Genomic DNA, 23,373 nt, shown 5'->3' with positions numbered 1-23,373 from the left:
GTATTAACATTGCGAAATAAATGCGGAAACAAATACTTCATATATTGAAAATTCGAATGTCCTAAACATAAATTCCACAACATAACGTCATTTTTAGAAATAGAAAAATTTAATGACATAAACCCAGTTTGATGATCGTCTTTAGAGGAAGCATCTTCAGAAAGGAAATAGAGTCCCATATCGTGTCGGGCAATGCCAATCGTCATCCCCGATTTCAGATCCTAAAACAAAATGGAATCAGGTGAGAAAATTGCCTTACACTTCAAATCCCTTGTAATTTTACTGACAGAAAACAGATTATGAGAGATTTTAGGCACATGAAAAGTATCACGCAGAATTAAACCGTCAAACGGAGAGATATGAACTTTCCCTGCAATAGAGGCGAAAGACCCGTCTGCAATTCTAATACGCTTATTTCTAGCAATTTGGTTGTAAGAAATAAATAAATCTGAAGAACTTGTAAGATGATCTATGGCCCTTGAGTCCATCCATAATTTTTTACCATTTAATAAGGCCAAATGAAGGAAAATTACCTGATTCTCCAATAGCACTCACCCCAACCGTACTCAACCTATTCTTATTGTCAATAGAAGACTACTTCTGAGTATGTTCATCTTCTGAGTCATTCACTAGGGCACAATTAGTATTAGATTTGTCATGAGACTGTCGTCGCCTGCTGTTTGGAGGTCTCCCGTGCAATTTCCAACACTGGTCCATTGTGTGTCAGGGCTTCTTACAATGCTCACACACAAGTGGGGTTCTTTTATCGCCATTAGCACTGGGCGACTTTGCAATGAAAGCAGCTGCATCGGTTGTAGTAATAGGATTATTCATGGCGCATGATCAATCCTCTTCCAGTCGTATTTCAGAGTAAAATTCTCTGAGAGAAGGTGTAGGGCACTGGCTCAATATTCGACTATGGACACCATCGACTTTAGGATTTAATCCAGTCAAGAAAACATACACACGGTCTACTTCTTCAATTTTCAAGTATTGAGCCCCGTCTTTCGCGTAGTTCTAGACAATCTCTTGAAACAGGTGCATCTCTTGCCAAAGCATTAATAATTTGTTAAAATATGATGTAACATCCTTGGATCCTTGTTTGCATTCATGGACCTGCTTGTAAAGTGTATATAGTCGAGAGGCATTCTGTTTCTTTGAGTACAAATCTCGTGCAACCTCCCAGAGCGTAACAACGAGTCTTCCCCTTTCCAGATTCGTTCTTGAGGATCGCTTGGTACTGGCTTTGGAATCTCCCCCGTCACGTACCCAAAATTGTGACGCCATTGCAAGGCCATTCAGATTGATTGGGACTAGGAGAAATAATTCTAGCCATTTAATTTTTCTCCTACAAGAAATCCTACAGAGTTGCGCATCAAGCCAAATAAATAAGAAGCATTTGGCAAAATAGGGAACAAATTTATCGGATTCTTTAAATATATTGGTTGAACCGGTTGAGGATTTGCGTCAAACATCGTATCCAAGTCTGAAATTTGTTGTTGGAGATAAGCCAACCTTTGTCTAACATCATCTGGGAATTGGGTCGAGCCACAAGTGGCTGGAAATGGAGCAGCCACCAACGGTTTGAAGAATGTCACCGGCACACGAGAAGACACTAGTCAGCTGGAATGCTCGAGCGAAGTGTTCGGAGCGGATCCACGTTGACCGAACTGACCTGGTGCGAAAGATTCGACTGACGTGAGCACGATCGGCGCGGATGGCAGCGACCCACGGCTAGACTCGATCGGATTCATTCCTGTATGTCTGACGAAGACATGTCTAGGTTCAATCGGTGCGGATTGCAAAAAACCACGACTGGGCTCGATTAGATTTGTTCCCGTCCGACTATCGATTGGGCTCGACCGGATTTGCCTCTATTCAACCGTCGAAGATAGCGCCGTGTAGGTTTCGATCGTCGATCGTCGCTTCTGTCTGGTGTGGCGGCTCCCATCAACTCTGGCTCTCCATCGACTGCAGCTGGATGGCAGAAATAAACTCTGGTAGGGTTGCTTGAAAACACTCATTCACGATCGCTCAAATAGCTTTCTTCATGTCAAAACTTGAAGTTCTATCGGCAGAAGACGACTGTGGTTGGTTCTCTTCCATAACGACAAGGTTTCGTCACCTAGCTCTAATACCATATTAAAATATAGAAGAAGAAAAGAGAATAACAACACACAGTTATGTGGAAACCCAAGTATAGGGAGAAAAACCATGATATAGAAATCTTTCTTATTAGTTAATCTGATACACTGAATACATAGGGACATAACGTATAAATAGACAGTAGGAAACCCTAGGGGCCTACACAATTACATAAATTACCTTAGGTTAATAACCTTATTTTCAACTTTTGTCACTTAACCTGATATGGAAAGATGTATATAAATTTGATATATCTATCATACCACATAATTGTAGTATATCATCTGGCATAAGAAATTTTGTTTTCTCATTTTTGAAGTCTTTATCATTGAGATGCAATCACATCGAGTCATGCCCCTGAAATCACATTGAATCATGCTCATGAAGTCTTTCAGCATAATGATACAATTCAAGAACGATTGAATTGCTAAGAAAAGTATGCTTGATTGGTGTTACTGGTTTAGAGTCCTACGAATATGCAATATAATCATAATTCAAACGTATTTAAACTATTACACCCACCCCAAATTATCCTCTCTAATCTAAAGTGTGGCATGAAGACGAAAAATGCCACCTTATAGTAGGGAACCCATCACCCAACTCATGAATACTTATTAAAAGAACTTCAAAAATAACTTATCACCAGGCAACAATTCAATGCATTTCCAAGGGAAACTATTACTAAACATCTCTATTATTGTTACATAATTGACAATTAAAGAATACAAAAAACATAAAAAGAATCAACATACAGATATACGTGGTTCACTGACGGTGTTTATGCTACGTCTATAGGGCAAAGAGAGAACAATATTATTAGAAAGAATGTTTTATTAATACATGGAACGACGACACTAGGGTTAGAGAGTTTATATAGTGCACTACTTTAAACTTTGGGGTCATAATCGTAAATAACTACAAATAAATAAATATGCTAAATACGTATTTTGAAAAGGTTTCAGAGCCCAACAAAAAAATTCAAGGCATTCCAACAAATCTCCACCTTGACTTGAATTCTCTCCTTAATAACAGATGTACTAAATACAACATAAATCAACATTGCCAGACATACCCAGACATCTCCCTTATGCCTCAAAGTGTCCCACAAAGAGGACCACTAACAATTCAAAACATTCAGCAAGTCCAAAAAATGTTGGAACTTGCCTTGTGGAACCAGTTTGGTGAACATATCAGCAACTGTACCAATTTTCATCACTTTAACTCTGTGCTCACCTCTTGAGAAGTGATATCTTACATCGATATGCTTAGTTCTCTCATAAGGAACTTGATCCTTGGCTAGGCATATTGTACTCAAACTATCACAACATACGATAGCTTGATCATGATGCAAACCAAGATCACCAACTAACCCCCTCAACCATATTCCCTCTTTCGCAGCTTCTGTCAAGCCCATTTATTATGCTTCAGTAGTAGACAAAGTAACCGTAGGCTGTAAGGTTGCTTTCCAACTAACAACAAAACCACCCAATGTGAACACATAGCTAGTGAGAGACCTTCTACTGTTAACATCTCCAGTACAGTCAGAATTGGAATAACCGGTCACCAAACACTTTATGTCACTCCATAAACAAGACCAACATTAGACATACCTCTAAGGTAACAAAAAATCCTTTTAACAGTTTACCAACGCTCCTTTCCAAGTTGGTCCATTATCCTGTTGACAACATTAATAGCATGGGTAAGATTAGGCCTATTACAGACCATAGCATACATCAAACTTCCCATTGCACTAGCAAAAGGAACTTGAGACATGTACTCCTTCTCAGCTTCAGACTGTGGTGAAAGCATAGATGAAAAACAAGCATTTGTAGCACTGGGAGTATCTATAGGCTTAGTTGATGACATACCAAACCTGGACAATATTTTCTAGATATAGCCTTTCTATGACAAGAAGAGTTTATTCTTATCTCTATCCCTATAAATTTCCATACCCAAATTTTTCCGAGCAACACCCAAATTCTTTATATCAAACTCCTCACTAAGAAGATTCTTCAATTTCAGAATGTCAGACTTGGACTTTGCAACTATGAGCATATCATCTACATATAAAAGTAAATTAATCATCAAACCATCATCAACTTTGTTGTGATATACACAGCAATCATACGGACTCCTATTATAGCCAAGTGCAAACATATAGCTGTCAAATCATTTGTCTCACTGCCTTGGAGACTGCTTTAACTCATACAAAAATTTCTTCAACTTACAAACCTAATCTTCTTTACCTGTATTCTAGAACCTATCCAGCTGGGTCATATAAATCTCTTCCTCCAACTCTCTATGTAAGAAAGTTGTCTTCATATGTAGTTGCTCAAGTTCCAAATTCTGATGTGCTACTATAGCTAGCAACACCCTTATAGAAGTATGTCTGTCTACTGGTGAGAAGATCTCATTATAATAAACTTCTTCCCTCTATGTGAACCCCCTAGCAATAAATCGAGCTTTATTTAATGCCCTCTCATGGTGATAGTCCTTCCTTTTTCTTGAAGACTCATTTACAAGTGACAATTTTTCTCTCCTTAGGCTGTTTAACTAATTCCCAAGTCTGATTATTGTTAAGAGATTCCATCCCATCCTCTATAGCAGCAAGCCATTGAGCAGACTCACTATGTGACACAACTATTCTATAGGTGGATGGCTCATGAGGATCCCCCTCTTCAGCAACTTGCAGTGCAAAAGTAACCATATCTTCAAAACCATACGTCACAGAAGGTCCAACACCAACTCTTCTTGCTCTGTCATGAGCTATACTCTATTGATCTACTTGTGAGCTAGAATTCTCAGGCAAAACAACTTCTGATGTTTCAGGAACATTAGTTTCTAGTTGCACATCAGTTTCTGTAGTAACGTATTAATCTTTTCCACCTTGATGTTGTAATTCATTCATAGTTGATGTGAATTGCATCTCCACCGATTTATCAACACTACTACTTTCTCCCACATTAGTAGACATCACAAAAGGCTTTATAGTTGAGTTAAGCATAGAATTTTCATCAAATATCACATTCCTATTAAGTATAACTCTATTCTCAAAAGGTGACTAGACTCTATATCCCTCAACTTCATCCCAAAACCCCACAAATATACATTTTTTTAGCTCTCGATTCTAATTTACCCTCATTTACATGATAGTAGACAGTACAACAAAAAATTCTTAATAAAGAATAATCTACAGGCTTACCAAATCACACCAAGTAAGGTGGTTTTCAATCAATAGCTATGTGCGGTCCACGATTGATCAGATAACATGATGTATCTACTGCTTCTGCCCAAAAACTTCTGGCCAACCCTATATTAGAGAGCATGCATATCCCTCTCTCCAACAATGTCTGATTCATTCGTTTTGCAACCCATTTTGTTGTGGAGTATCCCTAATAATGTGATGGCGAACAATCCCTTCAGCTTTACAGAACTCATTAAATTTAGATCCACAGAATTCCAAACCATTATCAGTTTGCAGAATTTTGATCTTCTTTCGAATTTGTTTTTCAATTAATATCTTCCATTGCTTGAAATTTTTGAAGGCTTCACTTTTATGTTTCATTATAAAAACTCAAGTCATTCTTGAGTAATCATCAATTATATACATAAAATACTTGCTGCCTCCAATAGATTCAACTCTTGAAAGTTCGCAACAATTTGAATGAATATAATCAAATGTCACTTTTGTATGATGAACACCTCTTGGAAACTTGTTGCGATGAAGCTTCCCAAATACACAATGTTCACATAATTCAAAATCATGCACCTTGTGCCCATATAGAATATCCCTTTTTGACAGAATTTCCATCTTTTGTTCACTCATATGACCAAGTCTCATATGCCATAACTTAGTCATATCATCCTTGTGAACGACAGATGATGCAACAGTAGCATAACCTGTTCTTGTTGAACCTGATAGGAAATACAGTGTTTCATGTTTTATGCTTTTCAGAACCACCTCATAACCCTTGTAGACATACATTGCTCCACCTTTACCTTTAAAACATTAACCCCTGCTATTGAGTACAGTAAAGGATATCAAACTCTTTGTCATTAAAGGAACATTCCAAACCTCGTTTAAAGTGTAGAAGATAGCATTATGGGTTCATATCTTGACAGAGTTGATTCCACCTATCTTGCACACAACACCATTAGCCATGCTAACATTTCCTCCGTCTATTTAATGATATGTTAAGAACTACTCTCTATTTGGGCACATATGATAAGATGTCCAAGAATCATGGACTCATACATCATCAGAATATAAATGTTCATTCACAACTAAAGCTAGATTTCCTTATGAATCGATCTCAACTTCTTCAAGATCAATTTCAACTTGTGCAACAGAAGCAATGCTTCCTTTTTGTCAATCTTTCTTTATTTTCCTGATACCTTTTTATCTTCGGACATTCGGTTTTCTAATGCCCTTTTTCTTTATAATAATGACAAACATCATATGACCTAGAACCCTTTATTTGAGAAGATTTATTATTCTAATTCAACTTCTACTTACCAGAATTCCTATGTTCCTTGCTCCCTACAGCAGCTAACCCAGATGCTTGACTTTCAGTACCTGAACTTCCTTCATTCCGACGATCCTCTCCCATAAGCAACGTGGACTTTGTATCTCCTATGTTCTTTGCTCTCTATAATAGTCAACGAAAGTCTCATATGATCGGGGTAAAGACGTCAACAAAATTAGGGCAACATCCTCATCATCAACCTTAACCTTTACGTTATGAAAATCTAATAAGATTTTATTTAATTGATGAGATGATCTCATAGAGAAGTACCTTCCTACATACATAGATGATACAAATGTTTCTTCACAATCAACTTCTTGGTTAAAGATTTCATAATGTAATGACTTTCCAACTTCAACAAAAGACCAGCGACAGTTTCTTCACCTGCGACTTCAATTATGACATCATCACCAAACATAGCATGATCCTCAAATGAGCCTTCTCCTTAAGAGTCAGTGATGCCTTTTTTGACTTACCAATCAGTGACGACCAAGCCCCTATTGCTTTAGCGGGGATCGCATCTTGATCTGTCATAAATCGAAACTATTCCTCCCGGTAGATTTGTCGATTACGTTCACGACATATATCTTCAATTGTCGAACAAATGCTAAATTTCGAGAAAAAAAACTCCAAAAAGACTCTGATACCAGTTTGTTACGTAATCGGCAATTAAAGAATACAAAAAAAACATAAAAAGAATCAACACACAGATATACATGGTTCACTAATAGTGTGTTAGCTACAACCAGGGAGCAGAGGGAGAATAGTATTATTAAAGAGAGTGTTTTCTGAATACACCGACCAATGCCTCTAGGGTTAGAGAGTTTATATAACGCACTACTCTAAACATTAGGGTTATAAACATAAATAACTATAAATAAATAAATATGCTAAATAAAATTATGAATAGGTTTCAGTGAGACTCCCATACATGGTTATTCGAAGCGCCAACAAACAAATTCAAGGCATTCCAACAATTATACTGATAAAGACATCATAAGTTCGATCACAAAATCCTAACCATAATTGAAAAAGAATATATTATAAAAGTTTGACCACTAAAAATTTATGAAATAGTAAAACACCTCATGCAATTTCTACCAAAATTCCCTTGACTCACAAACACCATTCCATAAACCATGTACATATAAGTGATGTGGGATATGTCTAATAGAACAGGTGGCAGACGACAACTTTAGTAGGCATTTGCAACTCTATCACTACCAGAGGAGTGGAAGAGGGAAAACCAAAAGAAAAGGATGAGCTGGAAAGCCTAATGAGTGGTAGATTGTAGGAAAATATGCTTTACAAAAACATTTCATACCATAAGTAGTAGTTTATAAATACATAAACGATTCATATGGATATCAGAATAATTTTGAACACAATATCAACAACCCATATAAATCTAATTTTTAGGATATTATAGGTGATATTGGACTGAAGGGTATCATTGACATCTAATAGAAATAAGAACAACAAAGTCGAGAAAAGAGTATGATACGGGTCGAAAGTGGCAACTTAGGACGAAAATGAGCCTAGGAAAAGAGGTTAGCTTGGGTTTTAGCCTAAGCCAATGCACTCGGCCTCTGCCAAGGTTGAGATCAAGTCTTGGCAAGTGGTTAACGGGCATTCATAAAGTATACCCAAGTCCCAAAGATCATTTTAGGCTCAAAATATAGCCTAAGGAAAATGCTTGACCTTGGCCAAAGCTAAAGCCGACCCTAGCCAAACATGAAATTGGGCATGACTCTCGATTCCATAGGCTATCTTATTATCATGAGACAATTTTGAAACCCTAGGGAACAACCTAGGTAAACTTTATCTATAAATACATCAGCATAACTTCATATGAGGTAACTTAAACTTTTGATTTCTTCTGTATTCTATAGTCCTCATCTCTGACTTTTTCATTAGAGCCTTTTTTCTTTATTTCGTAGGTCCTCTCTTTCCTAAATTATAAATTTACCATTGTTGCCATGTGAAGGTTCTGTGTGTTTCCCCTATCCAAAATTTGGCATCAACCATCAACACCATCTATAGAGAAGAAAGTTTTCTACTGATAATTTGCATACCTTTCAAAATATGAGTAAGAGGGACGAGAAAATGAATCGAACTTTCATTATTCACAAAGAGGAATGTTGTTATAGAGACCCAAACAATTTTTTGAGTAGAATAATTATTTGGTATAAGTTGGGGTTGACCACTCATAGTTGAAACTAAAGAGAACTATATGGATGTCATATAATCTCTTAGAAATTGATTACTATCATTCTAGAGAAAGTCTCAAGGTCTAAAGATGGTCATTTGTTAACTACATCATCTCTTAGAAAACAATTTTCATCTTTCTAGAAAAAGTCTCAAGCTCTAGAGATGACAATTTTCTGGCTACATTATCTCCCAAAAATTGATTATCATCTTTCTAAGGATAGTTTCAAGCTCCAAAGAATGGAATTTTCTAGCCAACTCACCTCTCAGAAATCAACGTTCATCTTTCTCAAGAACGTGCTTATAATCTTAAGGAAATCAACTTTCATCTTTTTGACAAGATCCAATACAGGGTTAGTCCCGTAAAAAAAGGATTGACCTTGGAAAAATTAACCTGAAGAAACCCCAAAACTCCACCTTTTGATAGAGCATCATAGGTCATCCCCAGGATAATCTAAGAATCACCCTGGAAACCTGCTAAAGTAAGGCTTAGAGCACTATCTAAAGAAGTACTCAACATCAACCTGATAGGTTTGATAGGTCAATTTGTGGGTACCTCACATGGTCACTAATGAGAAGCCCAACTTTACTGAGTGTCGACCGATAGGGTCATTGAAGTAGCACAAATTAGAAGAAATTATACTCCTAACTTAGACCTATAATGTTATAAGTAATTTTGGACCAAAGAGTATAATTGACCTCTAACGCAAATAAGAATGACAATGTCAAAAAAAAAGAGTATCATACAAGCCAAAAGTTACAACTTATGACCAAAATGAGCCTACAAAAAGAGGTTAACTTGAGTCTTGGCCTAAGCTAGTGTGCTAGCCTTTATCAAATGCCTAATGGGGCACCTATAAAGCATGCCCTAGCTCGAAAGGTCATTTTAGGCTCGAAATATGGCTTAAGGGAGATGCTCGATCTCCGCCAAAGCTGATGTTAATCCTAGCCAAACATGAAAATGAGCATGCCTCTCACCCCGATAGGTTATTTTATTATCCTGAAGCAACTCCAAAACCCTAGGGAACAACCTAGGTCAACTTTATTTATAAATACATCATCATAACTTCAAATGAGGTAACTTAAATATCTGACTTCTTCTTTATTCTAAGTCATCATTTCTAACTTTGACATTAGAGCCATTTTTCATTGTTTTACAGGTCCTTTCTTCCCCAAATAAAAAATTGACCATTTTTGTTATGTGAAGGTCACGTTTATTTTCCCTGCCTGAAATTTGACATCAACAAACGAAAACAAGTTCATAAACAATATCACGAGTTGATAAAAATCCATCACCAAAACATGTATCTCATATCCTTGTCATACTATGACGAATCACTCCAGACATGTGGCCGCTCAAGATATACCACATGTCTAATATATCTAGCGGTGGTTGAGGCAATAACAAGTCATACGTGCACACAAAATTGTCCCATAGAAAATAGTTCGGGAACAAAAAGTTTGAAGTTGTTTTGGCTTGTGCGGAGTTGGTTCATAACAAGGAAAAATGTTGTGGATTCAAGTTGAAAAGAAAACAGTTGGAATAAGAAAGGAAGATGGAGAATAATATAATAGAAAAAAGAAAAAGGAGATGAGAGAGGGGAGAGAAATTTAAAGGATATTTGATTTTTTTTTAAGTGAAGGATCAAAAAATTTTATGACTAACAAAAGTATAAGAAAAACTACTTTTAAAAAATCAAGTCATTCCTAATAATTCTTTTATTCACTGATTTTAAAGTTCTCCATGTGTTTCTTATTCTCCATGGTTTGTTTCTTTCAATTTCTTCGTTATTTTCCATTTCTTCCAACAATAGAAAGGAAAAGTTTTACAAACAAAACCAATTTCAAGAAATCTTGTTAGATAGAAATAGAAGGTTTCTTCTTCTGTTGAGTACAATAATTATGGAAATGTGTGATTGAACCTCAGAATTCTAAAGAAGAAGACCATGCCATCTACCGTTGAGTTAAGGTCACTTTAACTAAAAATAGAAGTTTTATTTTATTTAGTCTATTTATATTTTTATCACAATTTTCAATTTTTAGTTTCTTTATTTTATTCCTCGGAATATGGAATCAAATATATTCTTGATACAAGAAGTTATTCTAAAATTTGCCTATATATAACGATTTCATTACTTAAACAAACTATGCTTACAAACATAGAAGCACAAAATCACAACAAAGCCCAATGAGTGCAAGTAGTGACTGCAGTGATACAGGTATTGTCCATAAAACCTAATGTGTAAGTTCTGTTTTTCAAACTATTGTATACACTAAATATATAATTAATTATTTTTTTAATGACTTCTGTTTTTCAAACTATTATATACACTAAATATATAATTAATTATTTTTTTAATGACTCTAAACTTCTTTTCTTTTCTTTTCTTTTTTTTTTTTTTTCAGATATTGAATTTTAAAAATTAAGTTCTTGCCATCATATGCTAAAAATGACAATATATAAGTAAAAAAATGATAAATGTTATGAGGTTGCAATCAATTAGTTTTTACGGCTATAATTTTAAATGCAATCATATATATCTTGATATCAGTTTAATAAGTATTGATATATTTTTATGTTATTTCGTTAGTTTGTTGAACATTAAAAGGTGCACTGTCAAATTCTGTAACCTGATTTTTTTTGGGATATTTTGTAACCTTATTTTTTTAGTTTTGCGTGATTTCACGAGACGTATTAGATATAAAATTGAAAGTTTAAGATTTTATTAAAAATAAAATTCGTTAATTTTAAATATATTAGATAAATTAATTTAAATTTTTTTCAATATTTCACGAATTTATATATTCAGACATAAAGTTGAGAGTTGAGAGAACTATTGACATTTTTTAAAAAAAAAAGTTTATGACCTACTTATTCACAAAATCGAAATTTTACGGGCCTATTAAATACTTTATCTAATGTTTCATTTAATTAATTTTTTTTTAATTTTTGAAAACCGGGTTTGTTCACCATTTTTTATCACGATTTTTATCTTTAATAATTATGCATTTTAAATCATAGCAAATTCCAAAGAAAAAAAAACTATTTTTTAGTTTATAAAATCTATTTTTTAGTTTTCAAAACTAGACTTGCATTTCAAAGAATAAATAACAAAATATAAAGAAACCTATTGATAACGGTAGTGTTTATAAGCTTCATTTTAAAAAACCTAAATGACCGTCAAACATGATCTAAAAGTTCAGAAATTAAACTTGTGATTGTTTTTTTCCAAAAAAAAAAGTATTACTTTCTATTTGTAATTAGAACATTAAAGGACTCCATTTGGTAATCTTTTGGTTGTTTTTTTAGCTTTTAAAATTAAGCCTATAAATATTCATGGCGAAGTCTAAATTTCTCGCTTTTTATTTACTTTTTATTGATATTTTTAAAAATAAAGCAAAATTTTGAAAACTAAGGCCCTTATAGCTATTTGGTTTTTTGTTTTTTTAATCTCTTTTTTTTTTTTTGGAAATTAAGCAACATTACTTCCACTTCTAAATTTGTTCCTTTATTATCTTGTTATCAATGGTTTAAAAAACTAAGCCAAATTTTGAAAACTAAAAAAAATAGCTTTGAATTTTTATTTATTTACTTATTTAGAACTTAGCTAAGAATTCAACTATTGTTCTTAAGATAGATGCAAATCATGGTAAATAATGCGAGGAAATAGGCTTAATGTTTAGGAACCAAAAACAAAAAACGAATAGTTACCAAACAGGGTCGTAGTTTTTAAAAACTTGTTTTTGCATTTGAAATTTTGCTAAGAATTCGACCATTGTTTTTAAAAAAGATGCAAATCAATGTAAGAAGTGGTGAGGAAATAGACATAATTTTTGGAAAAAAAAAATGGTTACCAAACAAAGCCTAAAAAAATAGTTCTTCAAAATTTGTTTTTATTTTTGGAGTTCGGCTAAAAATTCAAGATGCAAATCATTGTAACAAATTTAGATGAAATATACTTAAATTTGAGTAACCAAAAACCAAAACAAATAGTTATCAAATGGGACATAAATAATTATATTCTCTAATGGGTCAATTTTTCTTAACAAGTAATCCTCTTAGATCATGTAAGTCATCACAAGTCATATATAATAGGTAACGTTTTAAATTTGGGTAATTGCAATTGGTAGTATTTTTATGAATAATAACCAAGTGTAAAACATCATTTAAAAAAAAAATTGCAAATATAGACAAGTCTATGAACGATAGATTTCTATCGTTTATAGACTCTTACCAGTGATTCCTACCAATAATATGGTCTATCACTAATAGACTATTTAAATTTGGTCATATTTACAATTTTTTATATTATGTTATATCTGCTAATATTTTGGGTCTCATGTCTATATTTGTAACGATCTTTTTATATTTTATAGATGATTAATTTTACCATAAACATATTTTATAGATGATTAGTTTTACCATAAACATATATAAAAAAAGTTGAGTGTACATATAAAAAATAATTAGTTAATTGTTCATGAAGTGATTTGTTTAGGAAAGAGATGTTGGCCAGAGGTTGTAAGGATACCTGCAGATGAAGCAGCAAAGATAATAGAGAAAGAGAATCCAAATCTGTCTATCATTATAATGTCACCAGGAGAAATGTGGGGAACTTTGGATATTTTTCCCAATCGAGTTCGAATCTTCAATGATTTTTGTGGGATTGTAAATAGAATCCCTTGCATTGGCTAATCACCATTCCCTCACTTTTTAATGTCACACCTTACATCACACTAATATAACTAAATAAGTTTAGGTGTATTTTCATCGTTTGTTTCAAATAAATAAATACACAGAATTTGATCTTGAAGATCAAATGACAATGATTTATGTGGGATTGTGAATTGGACCCCTTGCATTGGCTAATTACCTTTCCCTCACTTTATAATGTTACACCTTACATCACACTACTTCAACTAAATAAATTAAGGTGTTATTTCCCTCTCCCCTCTAATAATGTGATATTCTATGTTTTCTTAATTGTTCATGGTCATGTTAGATATATCTAATAGAGGACGACACAAGTACGTTTACACACAATGTTGTAATAAGATGAATCACAACAGCAGAGACAGAGAGACACAAAGATTAGTAATCTAGTTCGATGTAATATCACTTATGTCTTAGAGGTATTATATGCTCATAGGAACAAGACTTCATTAATATAGAGTTAAGCAATTACAATGAAATTACTTATATGCTAAATAACCTATAGAATAACTTACACATATGTGGCGTTGGAAAAAATAATATTTGTTTGATATAGATATGAGGATTGAATCGATATTTTCATGATTGTAAGAAGATTCACGAAACATAAAAATATAAGCAATAAAATGTCGTTAATGTGAATATAACATAAACAATAAACAGTTTAACTTATTTCAAGAGTGTAAAATGTTTATTTATTAATTTAATTATTTGTTTGAAATTTTTATTTTTATAATTTTCCAGAAATGTCTACAATATTGACATTTTACTGATATTTTTCATCGATGTTATCGTAAACTTGCTACCTCAATATTTCGGTAAATATCGGCATTTTAAACTTGGGCTCCCACTTCATTTTGATCTTCTTCCTTCAAAAATATTTATAGCAACGTTGATGATTTTCAGTATGATTTTTCTAATTTGAATTATAGAAAAGGTATATGGGAAAGAAACAACTTAAATACATTGTGAGGAAGGATCTCAAACAAAAAAATAATTTCCTATATCTGTCACGTGGTTTGAAGTATATTTATTTTATGTTCGTTCAACTATGCTCATATTGATAATATTTTTATTTTTTTTTCTTTTCAATTTAATCGAATAAATGAAGAAATGAGACATTATATTTTACTATCTCAACCTTTAATTAGTTAAAACATATCTCCTCAACTAAAAGATCAAATGTTTGAATTTATCTTAAATATTATTGAACGAAAAGAAAAAGAATACGTGTAAATTTTGATGTGGATGAGTTTGGTTGCCAACTCAATCCCTCATGTGCATAGGATTCTTTTTTAATCAATTTTTTTTTTCTAGATACCATGTATCACGATAGGATGGAGAGCAATCAACCTCATCAACAAGCCCAAATGTCAACTCAAGTTCGATCCAAGCTCAACGCAAAGTCAATATTTGACTGATCTAGGCCAACTCAGTCACATTTTATTCATTGAATTGATATTGAATCACTATTTTCTAAACATTAGGTTTGCCCATCGGTCAACTTGTTTAAGCCATATTTGGAATATTTAGTTGTTGGTCCGGCTTAGTGAGCTTACGATTGACACAACCCAAATATATAAGTGTATGAATATGTATAGTTCTTCCTATATTATATTTACAACTATGCTTATAAATTGAGAAAAAAAAATCAAGGATTTTAACTTTTAATACTCGCGAAAGTTGTAATGATTGTGTAAGTTTATACTTTGAAATGTCTTATATTTAAGTTCAATTATCCAAATTGGGTGATTTTTTTTGTTTAAAATAATATTTTAGTGGAAGTTCGTTGATTTTTGTTCTATATTGGTTATACTTTTATTTGTCCAATTTTAATCTATGTAAATTTGAAAGTCCTTGTGCTTTGATTTTTTTTTTTTTTATATAAAATTTTGAGACATATACATGCTGGAAAGTATCTTGTTTGATTTTTCCAACAAAAAAAAGGTGATAACTGATTGTAGATGAACGACAAGGGTGTTTAATATGGGTCATCAATGCTCAAGTTACATGATAAGATGTGAGAAGAGATTGTTGCAGTCGATTATTCATTATAACAAGAAAATAATTTGATTTAATAATGACCTTACTTTTTAGAAACAGACCTCCAGCGTTACGAATCATGTAGGGTTTATAAAACTTAAAATTTGGCCAAAATTGAAGTTAAAAGCAAGAAGATTTACAAATTTTTTATTAAAGAATAACATTTTAGTTTTCTTGTGATCCCTTAAACAGTATATTTAAAACAATGTATAAATTGCTAAACAAAATAATGTTTGACAAGACAAAAATCACAAAGTGGAAGCTGGACTAAATAGTTCTCGGCTCATACAACATCCTGTAAACGGTCTCACATGCCTTTGCATATACTCGAGGACAGCAAATTAGAAAGGTTGAGTATTATTAAAATACTTAGGAAGTAATCCTAATGAAACCTACCATATATATTTGTGTCACACAGACATTCAAATGTATATGGCACTCATACAAGAAACAAAATAGAAGCTTAGGTATTGAGACACTTACGTCACACAGACTTGTCACACAGATCGTCATTGCACTCAACCCGTTAGCAACAAACAACTCGTGCTTTATGACACGAGTCATATAGACATATCACATAAGATTTACCTAACTCACTGCAACTCGACAGATTTGACATGAAGTCACACAAACTTATCACGCAGATTGATGTACATATCCTACAACTCAAGGTTTGTGTCATGCACATTCGCGTCACACAAACTACCAATGTGCACGACACTTATTCAAAAAATTATCAATATATACATCGATATCAAAATTATTCATAGCAATAGCCTATGAGTATTACACAAGATCACATAGACATAACATAGAGATTGGTGTACATATCCTTTGATGTTAAAAAGAAATACAACAGGAGTATTAAGGATCCATAAACATTCTAATTCACTAATTTTAGCAAAAACTAAAGCATGCTCTTCTAAAAAGTGGGTTTTCAGAACATACCTTTGATGAACTCTCCAAGAAAACGTGTATACAACAGCTGTCTTCACTTGATATCACCGTGAACCACCTCAAAACCTTCTCTACTATGCTCTTGGAGCTTTAGGCAGAGTTAAGAGACTCAAGAACAGCTCAAAGGTGTGAAGATGCGAGAAGAGCTCACTGCAGCCGACTAAAGAAGACAGTTTCTTCTTCACTGAAAATTTTCTCTCAAAATTATGCATTCACCCTTTCTCCAACGACTCTAATCTTCTTTATATATAGTAGATGAACATGCAAAGAGATGGAGTGCATAGCTTGCAGCTAATGCTTGGAGAATCAAAGTAGAGAGGATAATGGCCTTTGTGTGAGCATGAAGATGAAGGTAATGGAGAAAATTGAATCCCCATTTTGTACGACCATGCAAAACTATTTTCCATTTTATTTTAAAACAAAAAATGATTTTAAAACCATTTTAATACAAAAGTGATTTTCTTTAATCAATTTCATAAATTAATTTAAAATATTAATTAATTTAATATCAAATATTAAATTAATTTTTACATAGTAATCATCTTCATATATTTAAATCATATTTAAATATAATTTCTCTTGTTCCATTTAATTTGAACGTTTCAAATTAATTTCTCAAACTACCCTAAAGCTTATCCATTTACGAGCTAGTAAGGGGGACCTCGCAGACCTACAGATCATGGGCTCCAACGCTTCGAGATTAATCGGCTAAACTCATTAGTCCGATCTAACCCCGTTCATTAACTAATGGGACACTCCACTATAGCCCATAGTTGAACTCCCCTCACTGTAGATATATTATGTCCACTTAATAACCATAATCAGTAAGTCGATCCTTCACAGGTTGTTCGTAAGCACAGCTAGGTCAAAATTACCGTTTTACCCCTATCATTACATCTTGTTCCTTAAGTTCCTACTAACCACCTAATGAACAATTCTGATTCATAATCTCTATGAATCAAATCTTTTCTCTATCAGGAGAAGGCAGGGCCCTGATTGTTCAAGACCTGGAGTCAGTACTTAAGAGAACAACTTATCTGCTAACTCTAAATAGGGTAGGAGTGAATTCCATCTTGCAAGGCTATGTCCCTAGCTATTCATCTGGTCTTATCCCTAAAATGGTAAGCTTATTGAGCAGTGCTGTTAGAAAACTCTCACCATTTGCAGATCAAAGGATAATCCTGAACAAACAGGAGTTCATAGCTAGCTCAAGATTAAGATCGAGTTAACCTAGATTATATAATAAAGGAAATAGTCATTTTAACAGTAAATGGTTGCTATAAAGAAAAGTGACTATTTTCGTGGTCCAGTCTATATGCAAACTCATTGCATAGGATGCCTCAACTTTCATGTCTCAACATGAACGATTTTTGGATCACATCGTTTGTAGCAGCTTATAATTTCTTGTAACAACTACAGAGTAGGCCGCATCCAACAACGAGGATGAGATACTCAATTTCATCCATATACTTATTAGACCATTTAGACTATATACTGTCAACTTCATCCTGTTTATGTCACTACATAAAGTTACAACATTCAGACTATAACCAAGGATGCGTTTATTGGATTTTCATAATAAGATGCAAAATCAATAAGTCATTGTTATTGAAAAATAAAATGTTTAACACGAACTGCGAATTCTAGGACATTCCCAACAATCTCCCACTTGGACTAAACTCCAGTGAGAACAAATACATACAATATAATGTTGAGATTGTTGGCTTTTTGGCCCTTAATCTCAAATTAACTAATTTTAATTAATTAATTAATCTATGTTTTGATGATAACAAACTCAATTTTTAATTACTGAAAATCTTAGTGTTTTAATATGTCCATAGCGTAGAGCTCGAAACAACGATTCCAACACCTCTTGAATCACTCAAATCGGAGCTAAATCGAAGACGATATGACCGAAACAAGTCTATAGAGAAAATACCGTGGTGGATGACATGGCATAACCAGACCATTTGCATGTAGACATGTGGCAGCATATTGGTTGAATGGTAGATCATTAAGAGATTAACATATGATGGACTTTTAATTTTTGGATTGATTTAAAATAAAAAATTGAAATTAAAAAGAAATTTAAAAGGTAAATTTAATATTATTTTATGTTTGTGTCTATGGCTAGTTTTTTACACATGGTATGTTTTTTATTTTTGGATTGACTTTAAAGAGAATGAATTTAAAAAGAAAATGAATTAAAAGGAAAATAAATTTAATATTATTTTATGTTTGTGTGCAACGGCTAGTTTTTGACACATGATATGTTTTTTTTTATATTTTAGATTAATTTTTAAAAAAATGAATTTCAAAAGAAAAGGAATTTAATATTATATTTTGTTTGTATCTAACGACTAGTTTAATTTAAAATCTCCACTATTGATTTTTCTTTTCCAAAATCCAATGGTCCAAATTAATTGTGGTTTCTAAAAAATTTTCCATCTCTATATAAACCATCTTCCTCTCCAAATTTTAAACCAACAAATTTTACATTTCATAATCCTCCAAAACTCAAAAGTTCCATTGTTGCTCTCTCTAAGTTCCCAATTTTTTTTTTCTTTTCATCTTATTCTTGAGAGTGTTATTATATTGTGAGGATAAACTTGTTGAGTACTTAAACTTATAAATCCACTCTAGTGAGAGTTGTATTGTATTCGTCAAAAATTTTAACATTTGTAACAGTTTGATTCTAAACTGTGGAAAGGATCGGGTTTGCTCTTGAACCCGTAAAAAGAGCGGTGGTGTAACGGTTAGGCTCTAATCCGTGGAAAGAGTCGGAAATATTCTATTCAAATTTCCAAGAGGCGTTTGGGGAGTGGAGTAGGTCGAGTTTGACCAAACCACTATAAAAATTATGGTTTCTTCTTCTCTAACTCTTTTCTTTTTATTTTTTGCAATTACTTTAAGCAATTTATTGTATGTTTTAATTTGTTCTTATTTATTTGCTAAAATTTGATAGAATTAAATTATCTCATTTTTTTCATCTTATTTGTTGCATAAATTGAATTTTTCTTATTATTTATAAAAAGTGTATTAATTAGTTTAATTAGGTTAATTTAGGAAAAAAAAAGTTTAATTAAACCCTATTCACCCCTCTAGGTTTGCCATATCGATCCAACAGAGATACATAATGGAAAAATATAATAAACTAGGGCATCTACAATACCATACATTCTCCCACTTGCCATAGATTACACTACTTAGAGTCCTAGTCTAACTAGATGATTAGTTTTACCATAAACATATATTAAAAAGTTGAGTGTACATATAAGAAAATAATTAGTTAATTGTTCATGAAGTGATTTGTTTAGGAAAGAGATGTTGGCCAGAGGTTGTAGGGATACCTGCAGATGAAGCAGCGAAGATAATAGAGAAAGAGAATCCAAATCTGTCCGTCATTATAATGCCACGAGGACAAAAAAGAAAAGTTTAGATGACGTTCCCAATGGAGTTCGAATTTTCAATGATTTGTGTGGGATTGTGACTAGCATCCCTTGCATTGGCTAACCACCATTCCCTCACTTTTTAATGTCACACCTTACGTCACACTACTATAACTAAATAAGTTTAGGTGTATTTTCATCATTTGTTTCAAATAAATAAATACACAGAATTTGATCTTGAAGATCAAATGACAATAAGAGAGAAGTAATATTCGTGTTTCTTATTGTTCATTATAAGGCCTCTTCAAATATTATCGATATCTTAACTAGCAGAAGAATATTTTCAACCACGACATTAACTTTACTTTTAAAAAAGCGATGAACTCGGTTGAATTTGGTGTTCTTGGTTGCTAACAGAGAATAACTTGTTCCTACTAATGTATAGAATTTTTATCTAAGGTGTCAATATTTTTATAAATATTTTTAATATGAGGAGTGAATCAAAAGTTTCATTATTGTAAGAAAATTCACGAATCATAAATTATAAGCAAGAAAATGTTGTTGAAGTGAATATAATGTAAGTAATAAACGTTTTAACTCATATAAGGTAAGTAATAAATGTTTTAACTTGTTTCAAAAAATATAAAATGTAAGTGTACATTTTATCAATATTCTCATTGACATTTTTCTAAAATTGAGATCTTGACATTTCTGTCAATATCAACATTTAAAACCTTTTAGTTCCACTTTCACTAAGATCCTCTTCCTTCAAAAAATTTAAAGCAATGTAGGTCTATCAATAATGTCGATGATGAGTATATTTCATTATGCTCGCTCAACTATGCCAGCTCATGCTGAGAATTATTATTTTATTGTTTTTTGAATTTAACCGAATAAATGAGACATTTTCTTTAATATCACAAACTTTAATTAATTAAGGTCTATATCCTCAACCAAAAGTGAATTAATCTTGAATATTGTTGAACTAAAATAAGGTGTGAAGTTTGAAGATGCTCGATTTGATTAGCAACTCAATTCTTGTGTGTAGAGGATTATTTTCTTAATCAATTTTTATAGGTACCATATATTACAATATTGGGTGAACCTCATCAACAAATGTCAATTCAAATCCCACTCAAGTTCGATCCAAACTTGGTCCAATGTAGTTCCATTTATTCATTGGATATATAGGATATAGATCAATATTTGGACAATGAGCTGACCCACGGTTATGCTTGTATATTTGGAGGCTTAATGAGCTTATGATCATTGGTCAACCTCAAATATGTATGTATATGTATACTTCTTCGAAGTACAAAAGGTTGTCTTCATGCTTAGTGCGAGGGTTAAAATTTTAAATATTTTATCAAATTAGGATCCAAAAATTTCAAACCCCCCAAAAATTCAAATGTCTTATTAAATAAACTTAAATTAATCATTTCATCAAATCATCTCAATTTTTCTCTAAAAATCAACATCCAAGGGAAATAAAACCAAAAAATTGAGATAATTATTTCTTATTTACCTAAAAACTTGGGATGTAAACGGTTTTTAACAAAATATTAATTAAAAGAGGAACTTATGTCTTTGGTTTCACATTGTCCTACTTAAATACTTTAGGTTATGGTGTACTAATTTCAGTTGAGGATTTTTATTTTTATTTTTTTGTATTCTATTTATGAGACTGGAGAAAAAAGTGCAATGAGCATGGTTTAAAAGTATTGAAAGAGCTGTTTTTGCAATTGAAATTAGATGGAACATTTTGTGCAATTGTAAAATATTTTGATATGGTAGATTTGAAAGAACCCTATGAAGGGGCTTTGAGTGGAAGAAATGGATCGTCTCAATTCCCAAAATTTTACAAAACAAAAAAATTTATAAAAGAAGAGAATAAAATTATGCAATTCACAAAATTACAGCATGCTTTTGATAAATTACCAAGAAATAATTTGGAGTTGGAACTCTTACCTTTGAAGACTAAATCTTCAATTGAATTTCCTCCAACTTCAATTGGGCACTATCATAGATGTGACCTTGGTATTCTCTTGATGAGAATCCAGGAGTGCGTGGTTCTCTGATTATTTTATTTTTTAAGAAGGAATTGAGAAGGAGGATGAGGAGGAAGGAAAGATTTTTCTCATAGAAAACTCACTGTATATTTTTCCTTCATGAAGAAGAAAGAATGAAAAACCCCCCACTCCACTCCTACACGTTGTGCCCAAAATAAACGGGGAGGGAGTTACAACTGGCTCCTTAAAATTGGTTTATTATTATTATTATTATTATTAAAAATAAACTTAATAAAATTTAAAAATAATAATAAACTTTAATATGTATATATATATATATATATATATATATGATAACTACTTTATTATATAATATATATTAAATTATATGTTATATCAAATATAGCATATAACCTATAATTCAGTATTGTATCAAGTACAATATAATCTATGATTCAATTCTCTCAATAACAATATTTAATATAAATCTCATTTATATTAAATTTAATTATATGAATCCAATTTACATAATTAATATTTGAATTATATTCAAATATTAAATTTCTCTCAAATAAATACTTAATATTATAATGTATTAAATACATTATAGTAATTATATCATATATATAAATAAAATTGATATAATTAATTCCCTTAATTGGAACAATTCAAATTAATCCAAAAACTGATTCTCATTAAATTCCGTTGAGCTACCGAGGGAACATCATGGACCTGTAGCTTGAAGCTCCAACGGTACATGAATAATTAATTAAATTATTTACTTAAATTATTCACCATCCATTAACTATCGGACACTTCACTAAAGAAAGGCAGCTACACTCTTCATACTACAGATATATTTATGTGTCATTTGGTGATAGAACCGAAACTTACGTCGTTAATAAGCTTTAGATTTGATCAAAAGAAAATTTATAATACATAATTATTCCTATCACTACAAAGACGTAGCAATAGTGGTAAGTCCGAGTCGATCTGCAGGGAAGCACGATTTGTTTCGTTAAGTTAATTTTCTAACTATAGCGGTAAATTTGGGGTTTTGATGTGGAAGAGATAAATGCGTGAAATTGAAATAAAAGGGTAAATGTAATCTAGAATATCTAATTCTTAGAGCAATAGAGAGTTTCCTATGTAAATTTTTTCATTAGACATCAACTAATTACACCGAATCTGTCAACCCTCAACCTATTAGAAAATCTAATAGTCCAATTAGCCAAAATTCGATATTAAACCAACTTGGCCCTAATTCAATTTACAACTCTTTCTTGTTAGTGATTAAATTGAATTCCATTACGAAAGGGTTCAATTGTTGAGACATATTACAAGCCGAAAAACCATATCTCATAGCATGATTTATTTGGAAA

This window comes from Benincasa hispida, chromosome 5 (genome assembly GCF_027475165.1).
Source record: "Benincasa hispida cultivar pf3 chromosome 5, pf3_genome.v1.1, whole genome shotgun sequence".
In the NCBI taxonomy this organism is placed as follows: domain Eukaryota; kingdom Viridiplantae; phylum Streptophyta; class Magnoliopsida; order Cucurbitales; family Cucurbitaceae; genus Benincasa; species Benincasa hispida.
Note: the sequence above shows the minus strand (reverse complement) of the source record.